Here is a 17258-nt window from a genome sequence, read left to right on the forward strand (position 1 = left end):
CTATAAAAAACTGATGTGCTAAATCCAGAGAAGTATGGAATGTGTTATATATAATGATGAAAAGCAAAGTAAGCAGAACCAGGAAAAATATATACAATGACTACCACAAGGTAAATAGATTGAATAAAAGAAAAAAGACTACTGCATATTTATCATGAGCAAGTTTGGCTTTGAAAAAGGGATATAAAAGCCATCATATTTACTTCTTTCAAGGAGGAGAAGGGCAATGGGCAAGGAATTTCATAATTCTGAATTTGATTAATTTTGTTAAATTGCTTTTTTCTCTCTTTATTATAAAGAATGACTCTATGTAGAAGAAGGGAAGGGCTAAAGTAGGAAATGAAACTGATGCAAAAGTATATCAATAGCATTTTTAAAACAAATTCTAATTGAGCAATCATATGCTACATGCTCATTTTTGTTAACTGGAAAATAACAATATCAAAATCAGTTGAATTTCTCTTTGATGTATTTAAGTAGTGAATGGAATGCTTGGCAGGCTACACAACCCTTTTCAATGTTATTTAATTCATTTCAATTGAACAAGCATTTATTAAGGACCTATTAATATATACCAGGAACTATACTTAGTCCTGGGACTACAAAGACAAAACTGAAACCCTCCCTGTCCTCAAAGAGCATTCTTTGAAGTGACCAAGATGAAATAATTTGAAACTAACCTCAAAAAAGCCCGTATTCACCTTTTTCCAGACACTTTCATACCTGCCACAATAAAGAAGAAATATCTACTTTTTTATTCTCTCTTTAAACAACTCTATTATAATAGTTGGTTTGATAAAATGCTTTTCAGTAATCTCATTTAGTTAAATTGCACACAAACCACTTGCTTTCATATTTTAAAAAATCACCTTTATAGGGAAACATCAACTTCTACTTTCTTTCCTTTCCCTTCACATTGTCAAATAGTTCTTTAGGTCACAGTATACTAAATTCCAATCTTATTATATTCATGATGTCCTTTCAACTTTTAATTTGCAAAATATTCAAATGCTGTTTACTACATACAATTGATCTTGTTTGTTTAAAACTAACTTGGAATAGACCAGTGGTTCCCAGACTTTTTTGGCCTACCGCCCCCTTTCCAGAAAAAATATTACTTAGCCCCCTGGAAATTAATTTTTTAAAAATTTTAATAGCAATAAATAGTAAAGATAAATGCACCTGTGGCCATCATCACCTCCCTGGATCACTGCAGCACCCACCAGGGGGCGGGAGCGCCCACTTTGGGAATCACTGGAATAGACCTTTCTTGGCTTGTAGTTTTATTTTTAACTTGAATAAATAATTTTAGTTCATACTAGTTCTCATGATCCTTGTAACATTTTACATTTTCTGTCCAGTAAAGAATAAATCAATGAGGAATAGTGTGGAGATGAATTTGCAAGAAGACCTAGACGATTCCTTTCATAACTCTGGCTTTTAGTAGCTTAGAGACTATGTGTAAGTCTCTTAACCACTATGAGTCACTCTTTTCTTATCTATAAAATGAGGCCTCACTTCAATTCAAAGTATTAAGCACAGAGTATACATGGGGAAAGGCAGTGTGGTATAGTGATTTGTGGAGAATTTGTAGAGAGATTTTGGAGTGAGGAAGATATAAGAGAGAGTCTTGCCTGACCTACCCTAATTCTGTGACTGCAGGCAAGATATAACTTGCCAGTTCCTCAAATAATTAAGACTGTGTTTACTCTCCTTTTGTAGAGATGCCTGGTTTTCACTCCTGAGAACAAGATGCCACTGCTAGGATTAGCTCCTCACTTCTAATCTTATCACCATGCTGTCAACTCAAGCCTAGTCAAAACCACCTCCCCCAACCTCCCCTCCCCTCTGAGGGCTAGAGGGTGGGGTACCAAAATCCTTCTAAAACTTTCCTTTATAAAGGGCAGAAGTTAGGTTTCCAGTACATTACACTTTCTATTTGCAATTCTGCCTGGTCTTAACTCCATAAAACAAGATGCCTCCACCCACCTGGGTCTGCTACTCCTGGTGTCCTCCAGTTCCTGCTTTATTTTGCATGTTGTTTTTCCTATATTAGATTGTAAGGTCGTTGAGGGCAGAGGGTATTTTCATTTTTCTTATTTGCATTCCCAGTATTTAGTCCAGTGCTTGGCACATAGTAAGCACTTAATAAATGTTTATTAAATTGAATTGAATTGTAGTCCCAGACTAAATATAGATATATCCCCGTGAAAGACTTTCTAATACTGGAAGGTCTTTCATACCAATGAAATCATAGATCCAGACAAAGATAGATAATGAATTGTCCAAATCATTTTTTGCCAAGTGCCATCAATCCCTGGTAGTAGGAGGGGTGGAATTAAAGTCTCTGCTCTCAAGGATCTTACCTTCTATTGGATAATAGTATCTAAAGCAGCTTCCTCAGAGGGTAGTCATGGGACTCAAAGGAGATAATACACATTTTATATAAATAGAACTTAAAACACTGCTCATTCAAATATATACAGCCACTTCATTTTTTTTTGCACTAATTGGGACTTAACTGTAAAAAACACATAATGAATCTTAAAGGAATGGTTCTTGTCTATGTCATTAGTCAGTCTTTATAAGGGACATATTATCTTAATAAGGTGGATATTCTTGTTTTCTCCCAATTTTCAATAGCTCCAAAATAGAACTGTATTATGGAGAACATTTTCTTTATACTAGGGCTAGCCTGACACTCCCTGTAAGACTGTCTTTGACTATTTATATGAGCTTTTGAAGTAATTTACAGTTGTTTTTTTTTTTTTTTACTTTACCAGGTCGCATAGCTTCAGAGTGGCTATAGGGAGCGAATGTGGGTAAGAAGCCATAGATGACATTAAAATTGGTAGCCTGGGTGCTTGAGAGAATGATGGCACACTCTACACTAATTAAAAGGTTGGGAGGGGTGTGTGTGTGTTGGGAAAGTTTGTAGGAAGAAAGATAATGAGTTCTATTTTGGACATGTTGAGTTTGAGATGCCTATGTGACATCCACTATGAGTTGCCCCAAAAGTAGTTGTTAAAGCATGACTGCAACTCAGGGTAAAGAAAAGGGCTAGATATACAGATATGGAAAATCATCATCAATAAAGATGTCAGTTGAACCTGTTGGAGACTGTGAGATTGCCAAGTCATGTAAGATAGAGGAAGAAGAGAAGATATTCAAGAACCTTGAAGACCTACAGCAGGGGTCAGCAACATATGGCTCTTGAGCCATATCTGGCTACACCTCCCAACCGGCCAGTCAGGGAAGAGCCCCAGGATGTGCCCTAGGGTGCCCTTCATCCCCCTCCCCTTATTCCAGCGCTTTCCACCTCCTTCCTCCTCCTTCCACAGGTGTTTATGGCTCTCACGGCCAAAAAGGTTGCTGACCGTTGACCTACAGGATAAATAATTTGCTCAGCCTTGAAGATATTCAAGGAAACTTGAGAGACAACCAAGGTTAGTGGGTATGACCTGTATAAAGATCAAAGAATACTTAGAGAGAGAAAGTTTTAGACAGGTAGCAGTAGAACCAGGAGAAAGTAGTAACATAAAAACTTATAGAGGAGAGAGTATCCAGGAAGAGGGGATGATAACAGTTTCAAAGAACACAGAGAGGTCAAGAAGGATGAAGACAGATAAGGCCATTATATTTGTCATTTAAGGGATGGATGCTAATTAATGCAATTGAGAAAATAAATAAATATTATTTTTAAAAAACGGAATACTTCCATATATGTGTTCAGACTCTCTCAGTTCCTTCTATGGTGATGGATAGCCTTTTTTGTCATGAGTCCCTTGAATTTGTTCTGAATCCTTGCATTGCTGATAATGGTTAATTCATATACCACAACTTGATAGTCATTTTCCAACTGATGGACATTCCTTCAGGTTCCAGTTCTCTGAAGCCATGAAAAGAACTACCATAAATATTTCTGTACAGATAGATCCTTTTCCCCTTTTTGATCTCTTTGGGATACAGATCTATTAATGGTATTCAAAGGGCATGAAGTTTTATGGCCTTTTGGGCATTGTCCCAAATAGCTCTCAAGAATGGTGCTTATCATTTCTTATAGCACAATAGTATCCCATTGCTGTGATGTACCACAATTTGTTCACCCTTCCCCAATTGATGGACATCCCATCAATTTCTAGTTCTTTGTCACTACAAAAAGAGCTGCTATGAATATTTTTGTACAAGTAGATCCTTTCCCCCTTTTTATTATCTCTTTGGGATACAGACCTAGTAGTGGTATTACAGGATCAAAGGGTATCCTTTGTTTTGTAGCCCTTTGGACATAATTCCAAATTGCCTTCTAAAGAGGTTGGGTCAGTTCATAGCTCTACTGACAATGCACTAGTGTCCCAATTTTGTCATATCCCCACAACATTTATGATTTTTCTTTACTACCATAGTGGCCAAAATGATAGGTATAAAGTGGTTCCTCAAAATTGCTTTAAATTGCATTATTCTAATCAAGACTGATTTAGAACATTTTTATATGATTATTGATGGCTTTGATTTCTTCATCTGAAAATTGCTTGTTCATGTTCTTTGATCATTTGTCAACTGGGGAATGGCTTGTATGTAAATTATATTCTTAAAGAGTTTCCTGGGGCACTAAAATTTTAAATGACTTATCCAGGATTGAAAAGTTAATATGTATCAAAAAAAGGACTTCAACTCTGGGTTTCTTGCCTCTTCCCTAATAGATTCTCTACTACTGCTTGCTGCCTTCCATAGATCTGTACAGAGATAGAAAAATAGCTCAATGCTACATAGAGTATCTTTAGGCATATGGCTTGTGGTCCCTGTTGAAACTCATTCTTTCTCCCCTCTCTTTTGATGTCACCCTTTACCTTTCTCTTTCCTGCTATGAATTCTTACATTTACCCACAATCCTTATACAACAAACTATAATCCTGCCTTCCAACTCCAAATGCACAGGCTATCATTGTTTCCATATGTCTTCATAAAGATATTTTAGAAAGAATACCTAGAATATTACATACACAATAACATTTCTGAGAGTTTCTATGAATTTCTTCTAAAAGATTTCTATATCTTTTAAATTCAAACTGTTATCACAAAACCTGCATTTTATATCTGGCTCAAGTGTTTTCTATTCCCAAATAATATCTCTTTTTTTCTTCCTTATTTTCTCCAGTTAGATTCTACTTATGCTGGCTAATGCAGCAAGCCCATCAATTTTTAATGTAAAATTCTAACATTCTCCTAAAGCAGTGAAGCTTCCATATAAATGCTTTTGCTGAGTTCTAAAGGATAAAAGAATGCCCTTTATAAGCTTTAAGAAATTGTCCAGTGTCCTTTATTAGATGCACATTGTCATTTAATGAATAGAGAGACCTAAAATTTGGGGAAAACTAAACTTCCTTCACATTCAAGGCCATTTTCTCTAATACTCAGTAGATCATTTGGGAGGAAAGAAATACTGAAAGTGAAATCTTAGTTCTAATTCTAATCTTGATTAGGGATCTTCCTTTCCCTATAGCAAACTTATTACTTCATCTGACTAGAATCCACGGGTGGGAAATTAAGCATTTATTAAGCACTTACTATGTGCCAAGCACTGTGCTTAGTGTTTCATAAATATCTCATTTGGGCCTCACCACTCAAGAGGGAAGTGTTATTATTATCCCCATCTTGTAAATGAAGAAATTGAGGCAAACAGAGATTACATGGCTTGCTAAGTCACACAGCTAGTTAAATGTCTAAGGGTAGATTTTAATTCAGGTCTTTCTGACTCCCGGCCTGATACTTTAACCACTGCACCAACTAGCAACCTATGAGACCTTCAGCAACAAGTCCAGAGATTATTTTATTTCTTCTATTGTCTTTTGAAAAATTGGGGGTCTTAAAGAGGAAACTGCTTAATAGGATAAATAGAAATATATTTATTATAAGCACAGTCTTAAAAATTTTTCTTGGTGTAGTAATATGAGAAGTTTGGACTGGAAGAAACCAAAGAGAAAAATGCAGCAACAGCTGAGGGAGCCCTCAAAGTCAATTTTCTCATGTTCACCGGTGAAAAAACTGATGGTCACAATGACTTGCCCAGAATTATACTAGTAGTAAGCAGTAAATAGCAGAAGTGAGACCCAGCAGGGTTAAGGAAAAGTGGGTCAGAACCCAGGAAAGGATCTGTGGTCAAATAGAATTGTTTTAGCTAGGCCATAGATTTTGCCTTTTTTTTACCTAATGTTAGGATTCTGGATGTTTCTTACCCTTCATGGACTAATAAGCAGGTAGTTATAAAATATTTCCTGGTGGAAAATGCAAATGTTATATTTTGAAATTACATATCTTAATAGTATACCTGCAGTTATGCATATACTTCTATTCACAGCTTCCTAATTTCATTGACTGTGGGAAAATGAATTTATTGCCGAATTTACTTACTGAAAGGAGCAGCGATGCTAAAGTGGCAACTATACTATAATTCAAAGGTGATTTTTTTGTCCCCTTGCCCCCTAAAATTGTTTGTCTTGGAAAAAGCTATGCATAAGGCAAAAGAAAATCTTCATTTTCCATTTCATATTTTTTAATTGGTAGAGATTTCTTAAATCATGTGATCTGGAAAATGTTTGTAGTTTTTAAAAAATGTAATCCTTAAGAAATTCAGCTCTTGTAGCATTGTACAAAAACATACCATATTTTTTCTTTTTATTTCTTTTTAACATTTGTATTTTAAAATTTTGAATTCTAAATTCTCTACCCCACTTCTGGCCCTTCCCCACCCATTGAGGAAGCAAGTAATATGATATTAGTTATACATGTGAATTTATTTAAAACATATTTTCATATGGCCATGTTGCATGAAACAAAATGATCAAGAAAACTAAAGAAAAAAAGGTTTAAATCTGCACTCAGAGGTCATCAGCTTTCTCTCCAGAGGTGGATAGCATTTTTTATCATGAGTTCTTTAGAACTGAATTAGATCATTTTCTTAATCAGAGTAGCTAAGTCTTTCATAGTTGTTCATCTTTATGATATTGCTGTTACTGTGTACAATGTTTTCCTGGTTCTGCTCACTTTACTTTGCATCAGTTCATATAAATTTTCCTAGATTTTTCTAAAACCATCCTGCTCATCATTTCCTTTGAAGCAATAGTGTTTAATCACAATCTTATACCACAACTTGTTCAGTCATTCCTCAAATGATGGCCATCTCTATCTCCTCAATTCTCAAATCTTTGACACCACAAAAGAAACTGAAATAAATATTTTTGAACATATAGGTCTTTTTACCTTTTCTTTAACCTCTTTGGACATAGACCTTATAGGGGTATGACTGGGTCAAAGTGTTTTTTTTTAAAAGAAATACAAGAGGCATAAGGAAAATCTTCTAATGGGCATTCCTTGTCAAGCTACACATTGTCTACTATCTCAAAACATCTGTTAGGAGATTTTCCTTGTGCCCTTTAGATCCACTCTGCCTGGGAGCACTCTCAACACAGTCTTGTAGTCCTTTGGAAATAGTTCCACATTGTTCTCCAGAATGACTGGACCAGTTTCAATTTCACCAATAGCAACACATTACATTTAGAGGCAGTTGGTGGCACAGTAGGTGGCACTGATTTTAGAGTCAATAAAGACCTGAGTATGAATCCATTCTCATTCATTTACTAGTTGTATGATCCAAGGCAAGTGACGTAGCCTCCTTCGGCCTTGGTTTCCTTATGTGAAAAATGGAGATAATAATAGCACCTACCTCAGAGAATCATTATGAGAAAAACAAGAGTGAAGTATTTTGTAAACCTTGAAGAATTATATGACTCTTATAGCTATTAGCTAGCTATTATTATTTTCACAAAGTCGAGGTTATACATTTTCCAAATCCTAATGTACATGATTAAAACTTGTTGGAATTGGGTAGGTGGCATAAATAAGCTGCATTTTCATCTGTTATGAAAGAATCAGTCTCATTTCTGATACTGACCCGGAGTGCCATCGACTCACACCAACTGCCACACCATTTTTTTAGCCACCATATATTTATTCCCGCATGTTGAAGGAGAGCTTTGCCATAGTTTGGGAGCTATTATCATCTATCAGGATCAATTGTACATACTTGAACTAAGAAAAATTTCCTTGACAACTCTAATGGCTCTGAAAAAGCTATTACAGACAGTCATGGCAAAAGTGGGAGGGGGGGAGCCCAGGCATACAACCACCAATATACAAAGAAAATCAGATGAAAAGTTGTACCTACCCCACCTCCACTAACTCCCACTCTCATTCTTATTTTTAGCCCTAAAATAAATTCTTTTTTCTTCTTAGACCCCGTTTAAGCAGGTTTAACTACAAATGTACCACCCTTGACCATGCTCTCTTTTATGTTGTGCTGGCAGAAATGTGCTGATTTGATACATCAGTTGAGAGATTGTGTTGCAAAGAACAGCTTGAAAGGTAATAGTGAAGCGCATTTTGATACACTATGCCCATCTGATGGTACGAGTGTAAAGGCAAGGCAAAGCTTTGTTTCCCTGTTCTCTTTTCTTTCTTTCTTCCTTCCTTTAAAAGAAATCCAAAGGGCATAAGGAAGATCTCCTAATGGATGGCCTTTGTCAATCTATAAGCTGGCCACTATCTCAAAACCAGGGATTCCGCTCTGCCTGGGAGCACTCTAGAGCATCAGATAAGCCATAGAGCCCACTGGCTAGTGGGATCATTTTTCAATAGTTGCTTTACTCCCTCCCCCCTCCCAAGACTGGCTCTATCCCACAAAATCTCTTACTGGCTTTATAAAAATGTATTTCAAAATTCTTCACTGTCACCTTTAAAGTGTATACTTTTAGGAAAGCTGGTTACTGTGCCTCACATAAAAGCGTTGTTAGTTCAGCCGATCACTTGCAGCTAGACACTACTGAAGAATTTGGGCAGAGTTAATGAATTTTCCTTTAAATAAAACAAAAAGGCAATAAGAGCAGACATATAATTCATGTTGCCCATTAACGTATTGCCATTTGCTCCCTAATCCCCAGCATCATTAGGATTTTTCTTGTTCTCTCTCTCTTCCCCATCCTTCCTGGTGCAACGCATGAATATACTGACACAGACACACTCGTACTCACACACATGTATGCGTATATACATGTGTACATATGTGAATATATACATATATGTTTAATAAGGCAGCAAAGTGAACAAAAATACATGCCCTCCCGGGCACACCAAAATAAAAAAGCATCGCTCCAGAGAACAGGTGGAGAAAGGGATGCTCTGGAGCCCCGTGGTTGCTCTTGAAATCAAGCTGCTTGTTTACAGATCCCATCCCACCATCACTTCTGCATCCTTTGGGATACAGCAAGGATCCTTCTATAGAGAACAAATGCACCCAAAGAAAAGAAACAGAGATTTTACTTTTCGTACATCTTCGGATTTGCAAGGGACAATAAGGGAGATTCATTAGGCCATTTGTTTCTGTCATCTGCCATGATTCAAAATGAAATACTAAATGTTTCATGGACTCAGAAAAAGAGCAGTATTTGTCTTTGTGTTGGCTATGCAAAGACCGCATGGCTTACAGCCTCCATACAAGAGGTCTGATGGATGAAAGGGGGAAGGGTGGTGCCAACTGAATGATGATGGGCTAATATCATCATCCTCTTGTCAGCTGTAATAGGCTTTTCCTCACAGAAATAATTCATAAAACTGCTACATTATATTCTATCCCTGACAGGCCCTATCTATCCTCCAACCCAGCAGGCTCACAACTAATAAGAAAATATGTGGTTCAGGAACCCTGAAAAATTAAACAGGTAGTTTATGAACAATTTGTTTCATGGGGATGTTTATTATGTTTATTAAATATTGAGCCTTTAATGTTTTCCCAGTACAGATGATATCATAAAAATGCTGACTTAAGCCTTGGCTGTATTCTTAGAAAATGGCATTTTACAGCAGTAGGACTGCACAGTAAATAACTAAATTATAAAAGCTTATGTGTGTATGTAGACACAGCCCCATAGCAAATATAATTCATGGCGTATCTTTATGGACATGGGTCTGTGGAGCGGCGTGTAACATGTGTAAAGAAGCACATGCCAGCTCCCCCAGTGCCAATTGTATTCTCGCGTTTAAAACTAAGTTTGGGGAAGATCATCATTTCTGGAGTTGTCTTGGGGAAGGTCAGCCAGAGATATGTTTTATTGCTCGTAGTTAAGGAGAAACCTTGAGCTGAGGGTTTGAAGCGTCAAGAATACAAACACTCTGGGTACTAATAATAAACTTAATCAGCAGTGTTACTTTGTAAGAACAATTTTTATATAAATCCTTTATCTAGGTTTCCTCCAGAGACCCATGTGGATGAGGAAATAGGGGCAAAATGGCTCCTGGTAATGCGATGTTCTTTGCTTGAAAAGTATCAAATTAGATACGGAAAAGCGTTGTGAAGAGAGCAGACAGAGGAAGCGTATGAAGCATGTTCTTTCTGTGCCCATACCTTGTGTATTACTAGCTCTGCTGTCATAATAGATTTAATCAGGGTGACAGTAGATGATCTTCGGCTGTAGACAAGCAAGTGGGAGATTATCTGCATCATACAGGGTTAATGGCCCTTCTATAATAAACAATACCCACAGTATGAAAATAAGGCTATAATTCACATACATATTTCAGAAAAACACATGCCTAAGGTGATTTACAAAGGAAGTTGGACTAAGCCCCGTGGTTAAACTCTACAGAATTTTAGACCACAGATTTACTGATTTTAGAACACGTCTTAATTTACTCTACAGACCCACGGAGAGACGTATGCCCGGGCACTTCATAATGAACATCTCGACAGAGTGTCTCACTAAAGGTAGAGATGGATGTAATGTGGAAATTCCGATGAAATAGAAAATATCAGCAGGAAGAGGTTAAATGCACTCTCCACTCAGAGAATACTTATCAACGAATCGATGTCCGTCTGAGGCTGAGGGTAGGAGCTCCTATCAAATTTTGATCATCAGTGAGGGGAGCAGAAAAGGTCCTGGTGTGGTTTAAATTTTTTTTCATTGGGCTGAATAATGGACTAGAAAGTAGGGTCACCAAGGCTGCAGATGACCTTCTGCTTGAATGTTGGAGGGTGACCAAGCATCCTGGGAGATAGAAACAGAACATAAAGTGACCTCAGTGAATTAGAGAAATGATCAGAGATTGGCAGAAGGAAATTCAAAAGGTTAAATACAGGGCAGAATGAATAGATGGATGGATAGATAGATAGATAGATAGATAGATAGAGAAAGAGATAAGAGAGAGAGGTGAGAGAGAGAGAGAGAGAGAGAGAGAGAGAGAGAGAGAGAGAGAGAGAGAGAGAGAGAGAGAGAGAGAGAGAACTGAGAAAGGACCATTTGTATACATACAGAAGAAAAAGGAAATAAGATAAAGGGAAGTATCTAAGTCACCTAACTGCTCTCTGACATGCTTCTTGAATTATCTTTCTATCAGTTTATTATCCATCCATGAAACCTAGATCATAGGTGCCCACAGGGGTAGCTATGTGGATAAGTGGATAGAGAACCAGGGTTAGAGATCAGAAGTCCTAGGTTCAAATCTGACCTAACATGCTTCCTAGCTATATGATACCAGGTAAGTCACTTAACTACCATTGCCTAGCCCTTACCACTATTCTGTCTCGGAATCAATACTTAATATTGGGTTCAAGATGGGAGATAAAGGTCTGAAAAAACTAGAAGCATGTGAAGTATTAGGACTCATAAATGAGTTGATATTTATCTTATTAGAGAATTATAGAATTAGAAAGAACTTCTGATGCCCAACTCCACCTGATTGACAATCCCTTTTTACATCTAGACATGGCCTAAAATCATCCAAAAAAGGGGGGATATCCTATCCCCAAAGGCAGACTTTGAGTAATTCTAATTTTTCCTTATATGTAAATGAAATTCGCTTCCCTGCAACTTCCCCTCATGGCTCTGTCTTCTGCACTTGGGGAATAATCAGACCAAATCTAATCCATCTCCACACTATATTTAGCTTAGTTATCTTTAGAAAAGTTTTGTGTCTATTTCTATGGACATTTTCTTGTGTCTACCAAGTCAAGAAGGGTATGGAGAATTTGTAAGGCCAATGAGAACAGGTGAAAAGGATTGTTTTGTTCAAGAAGAGAAGTTTGAGGGGAAAATTTAAGAATGTTTTCCTCCATAGACAGGCTATTATGTAGAAAAAGAGTAACAGGATGAATAGATATTAAGCATGTCAGAGATTTGTCCTCCAGAAATTGTTTTGTATTACTTTGTATTTAGTTTGTATTTATTTACCTGTATACATTTTATCCCTTGTACTCTCAAGGAAAGTTAAATTCCTCATGTCTAGAAACCATTTTGCTTTGAGTTCTCAGTGTCTTGCACATAGTAGGAAATTAATAAATATTTATTGAGTTGAATGTCTTGATTATGTGCAATATTAAACATTAATATGTGTGTAATTTTCTCATAAGTAATCTTAAAAAAGAGATGAGCTTTTCATTTATTAAGAATTGATAGGCTGTAGTCATGTTTAAAGACAAAGAGATGAATGAAATTGAGTTCTCTATTAATCTGAAGATTTTATTATTTTACCTTTGGTTGAAGTCCCTATCTTAAGCTCACATTTTCTAGTAGCCCTCCATACAAAACCATAGTTTCTTACCTATTTATTTGATCTAGCCTATTTATTTGTCTCTCTCTATCATCTATCTTTCCTTCCTTCCTTTCTTTTTCTTTTTTCTCTCTTTCTTTCCCTTCCTTCCTTCATTTCCTTCCTTCCTTCCTTCCTTCCTTCCTTCCTTCCTTCCTTCCTTCCTTCCTTCCTTCCTTCCTTCCTTCCTTCCTTCCTTCTCCTCTTTCTTGCTTCCTTTCATCTCAGGAAAAAACATATTTAGATTGGCACCTATGTATTGATATTTTTTATGAAAGGTTGATAGGACTTAAGAACAAAATGTTCCTATTTGGTATTTGCTGTCTCTTTCTGTGCAATCTGAACTTGTTGTAGGTGTAGAGTTGCCTTGAGAAGTTCCAGGGGCAAGAGATAAGGGAACTAATGGACAGGTTTTAGAGAGAAAATTTGTCCTGGGGTCATTAACGAAGCTTGAACATCCTAAACAACTTCAGACTGTGGTGAATCTCAGGGGCACATGTTGTGCCACCAATTTCAGAAATTCCACTTTTATAAGAAGGCAGTTGGGAGCAATTAATTACCCCTGGATAGCATGTACAGCTGCAGCCTATGTATGGAAACAGAACAGAAATTAGATTTAATTGGTTTTCGCACAATCAAGAATGTGACATTTATTTAATTATGACTTGGGGATGGAGCTTCTTGATTTGTATTTTATTGCATTTTTATTAATAATATAATTAATAACAGATACAGTGCATAAAAATGAAATCAGCCCCCTTGGATGTCATTGTAAGGGAATGTATAGTATTTTTGGAAAGAGATGAATTTTTTTTTTGACAATCAAAAAAATTCACAGCTGTATCAAAAGTGAAGGGTTCCTTACCCTTGAGTGTCAGTCACATTGATTATTTTAAAGTTTCCCTTTATCAAGCTAGTGTCTGACGTATTCTCAGCAGTGCTTGTATTAGCCTGTGAAATGATTCATTGAAACCCAATTTATTTTCTATTTTGGTCTCTTCTTCAGCTTTGAAGTTTGAAACCTCTGTCATTGGTGGTGGCATATCATAGCATTAAGGGTGTTGGACTTAAGAGTCAGAAAAAAGACCTGGATTTGAATCCTGCCTCAGACATTTTCAGGCTGCATGACTCTGGGAAAATTATTTGGCTTCTCTGAGACTTTGTGAAATCAGAATACTCATAGAACCTACCTCTCAGAGTTGTGAGGATCAAATGCGATCAAGCCATGTGAATGCCTTCTATGATTATCCTTAATTTTTAGTTGTTTTAGTCATGTCTTTACCTTTCAAGAGCCCATTTGAGATTTTCTTGGCAGAGATACTGGAGTGGTTTGCTATTTCCTTCTCCAACTCATTTTACAGATGAAGAAACCAAGGCAAACAGAGTTTAGTGACTTCCCCAGGGTCATATAGCTAGTGTCTTCTTTTTTTAGAGGCCAGATTTGAACTCATTTTCTCCTTGCACTAGGCTAATGATTATCATCTGCTTTTATCATATATCTTTGACTCCAAAACAACAATAGTTGTAATAAATGTTACTGATGTGTTTTGTCTTTATATGTCATTACCGCCACCACTACCCCCAGGCGCAATCTAAGAATGATCCTTTTTTTGTGACAAAGAAAAACAGGAAAACAAAAACATCATCATAATGGCCATATCTGACAACAGGCAAGTGGAGCATTGCCAAATACAAAGAGAAGGAGGGAGGACACTAAAATATATATTAAATATATTATATATTAAATATATATTAAAATCCCTGGTGGCTACATATTGATATAGAAAACTATATATTAACATTACCTATGTTTTACTGTATTTTTCTATTTATTAGGTTAAATATTTCCCAATTTTATTTTCATCTGGTATGTACCACATTTAGTAGTGTTATGGGTCACATCATGTTTGACACCTCTGATAATGGAGAGAGAGAGAGCTCTGGCCTACTTTCCTTCAAAGCTCAGCTTCAACACCACCTTCTACAGGAGGCTTTCCCCAATTCCCACCAGATGTTAGTGCTTCCTGCCTCTGGCACATAGTGACACTTTATCTTTTCATGCTCCAGGTCCTAAATTGAAGAGAAGGTGCTAATGGGCATTGAGTTTCAGCACCTGGGAGTTCCCTGTACCAGTGAAATCTTGGGACCAGATCATATCCTTATCTGACAGTACATACAATGGTCTTGAAAAACCGTTTAAAAATCAAGAGGGAGGGAGAGAGGTAGAGAAAGAGAGAGAGACAGACACACAGACACATAGACACATTAGACACACAGTCACATAGAGACAGAGACAGAGACAGAGACAGAGAAGGAGAGAGAGAGACAAAGAGAGAGAGAGAGAAAGAGAGAGGAAGGAGAGAGAGGGAGAAAAGAGCAGAGAGAAGGGAAGGAGTAGGGTAAAGGTGAGGGGAAAGGAGAAAAAAAGGAAATGGGAGAAGAAGAGAGAGGGAGATGGAGAGAGAGCTGAGGGAGGAAAGGATAGTTAGGAAAGGATGGAAAGGAGTGGAGAGAAGGAAGAGGGAGAGGAGAGGGAGGGAGGAAGGAGAGGGAAGAGGAAAGAGAGGAGAGGGGAAGAGAGAGCTCTGACTGTGCCCGTGGTAACTGAAGCCTGCCTTAACTAAGTAGAAGTTTGAAATAGCTGTACTTGTCAAACATTACCCTGAATCCTCTAGGAATTAATATTTAGTCTGGTAAACTGCCTTATGCTGTGCTAACAAAACAATAACACTCACACGTCTGATTATTTACATGCAATTCATACACTTTAGTGTATCCTAAATCAACTCCTTCTTTCACAATAAGCCCCAGATTTTTACATTATGGTTAAATATAATGAACATTTGCTAGCAATTCAAAGGAACACACCATATTATGATCTGCATTTAAATTGTGTCTCCTTGATGGGAGCGTCCGTCCCCCTAATGCTGCGCAGACTAAACAAAATGAACACTTTGGACTGCCAGGCCATATTAAAAAATATCTTTCTATTCCACATATGGTAGGCAGTCTATCTCCACTGTTTCACATCAGGGCAGTAAGATTACCTGTCCTTTGGGGGCAGCTGGGTAGCTCAGTGGATTGAGAGCCAGGCCTAGAGACGGGGGGTCCTAGGTTCAAATCCGGCCTCAGATACTTCCCAGCTGTGTGACCTTGGGCAAGTCACTTGACCCCCATTGCCTACCCTTACCACTCTTCCACCTATGAGTCAATGCACAGAAGTTAAGGGTTTAAAATTAAAAAAAAAAAAGATTACCTGTCCTTTGCTGGTGCTTCAAACTTCCTTAAATACAAGAAAAACAATACCTCCCTCCCCTTAGACCTTTGTTATGTAGTTATGTGTTATGTACCAACCTGACCTTGTATGCTAGAGGCACAGACAGTAAGGGAGACAGACACATAATATAGTGGACAGAGGTGAGTCTAGAGTTAGAGGATTTAGGATCAAATCTCATCTCAGCCACTTAATCCTTCTGTGACAAGTAATGGATCCCTAAACTTTTCTGTGCCTCAGTTTCCTCATCTTTAAAATCAGGGGATAGAAGAAATGAACGTTTGCTTCTGTTGTTCAGTCATTTTCAGTTGGGTCTGACTCTCTGTGACCCCATTTGGAGTTTTCTTGGTAAAAATACTGGAATGGTTCACAATTTCCTTCTCCAGCTCATTTTACAGATGAAGAAATGGAGGTAAACAAGGTTAAGCAACTTGTTTGGCATTCACATAGCTAAGTAAGTGTCTTCGGCCACATTTGAACTCATGAGGATGAGTCTTCCTGATTCCAAGTGGAGTGCTCTATCCATTGCCCTATCTGGTTGACTGCTCGTGAAATGGGCCAAGTGGTTTTTAAAGTCCTTTCCATCTCTAAATCTCTGAACCTATGACTAGTCTTCTTTATTCATGCCACTCACAGGAACTAGACATGGAACAAGCCACTCAGTCTCAGACTTTTTCAAATAGAAATATTATTGGGCTTTGATTTGAGTGATTTCATTAGTGCAGGGAGAATTCCCAGTCTGGAAAATCTCTTCACCAATTCAGCTTTACAATTCATCCATAATTTACAAAGTAAAAGAGTTGCCTTAACCCCAAGAGGTTAAATGGCACTCCTAGTCACAGAGACAGTATGTATTTTGGCAAGACATGAGCCCAGGTTTTACTGACTCCAAGACTGTCTTTCTTATCTGCCACAACGCACTGCCTCTTAGGGAATAATGTTATCATCTTCTTTGGGATAGTGATGACATCTTTGGCAGTTTCACCAAAGCACAGAAAGAAGAAGGTGTCCTGATGTCTTGAATCATGAGTGACAGACTCACGATTATGAAGAATAATACAGTACTAGGAGATATAGAGGTGTTTCCATTTGACATTGGAGAGCTATGATCACTGTGGTTGAAGTGGCTTTCTTTAGTCACACAAGGACACTTCAGTCAATCAAAAAGCATTGATTATGGACCAACTATATACCAGGCACTCTTATGTGTTGAGGACACAAATAGAGTCAATGAAACCATCCCTACTCTTAAGGATCCCAACAAGATGGGCCAGGGGCTGCTCTTATCTAGCTCTAAGAGTCAAAAGGGAGAAAGCCTGGCATAGTAGAGAAGACAAAGTTTGGAGTCAGA

This window comes from Gracilinanus agilis, chromosome 2 (assembly GCF_016433145.1).
Source record: "Gracilinanus agilis isolate LMUSP501 chromosome 2, AgileGrace, whole genome shotgun sequence".
Lineage (NCBI taxonomy): Eukaryota > Metazoa > Chordata > Mammalia > Didelphimorphia > Didelphidae > Gracilinanus > Gracilinanus agilis.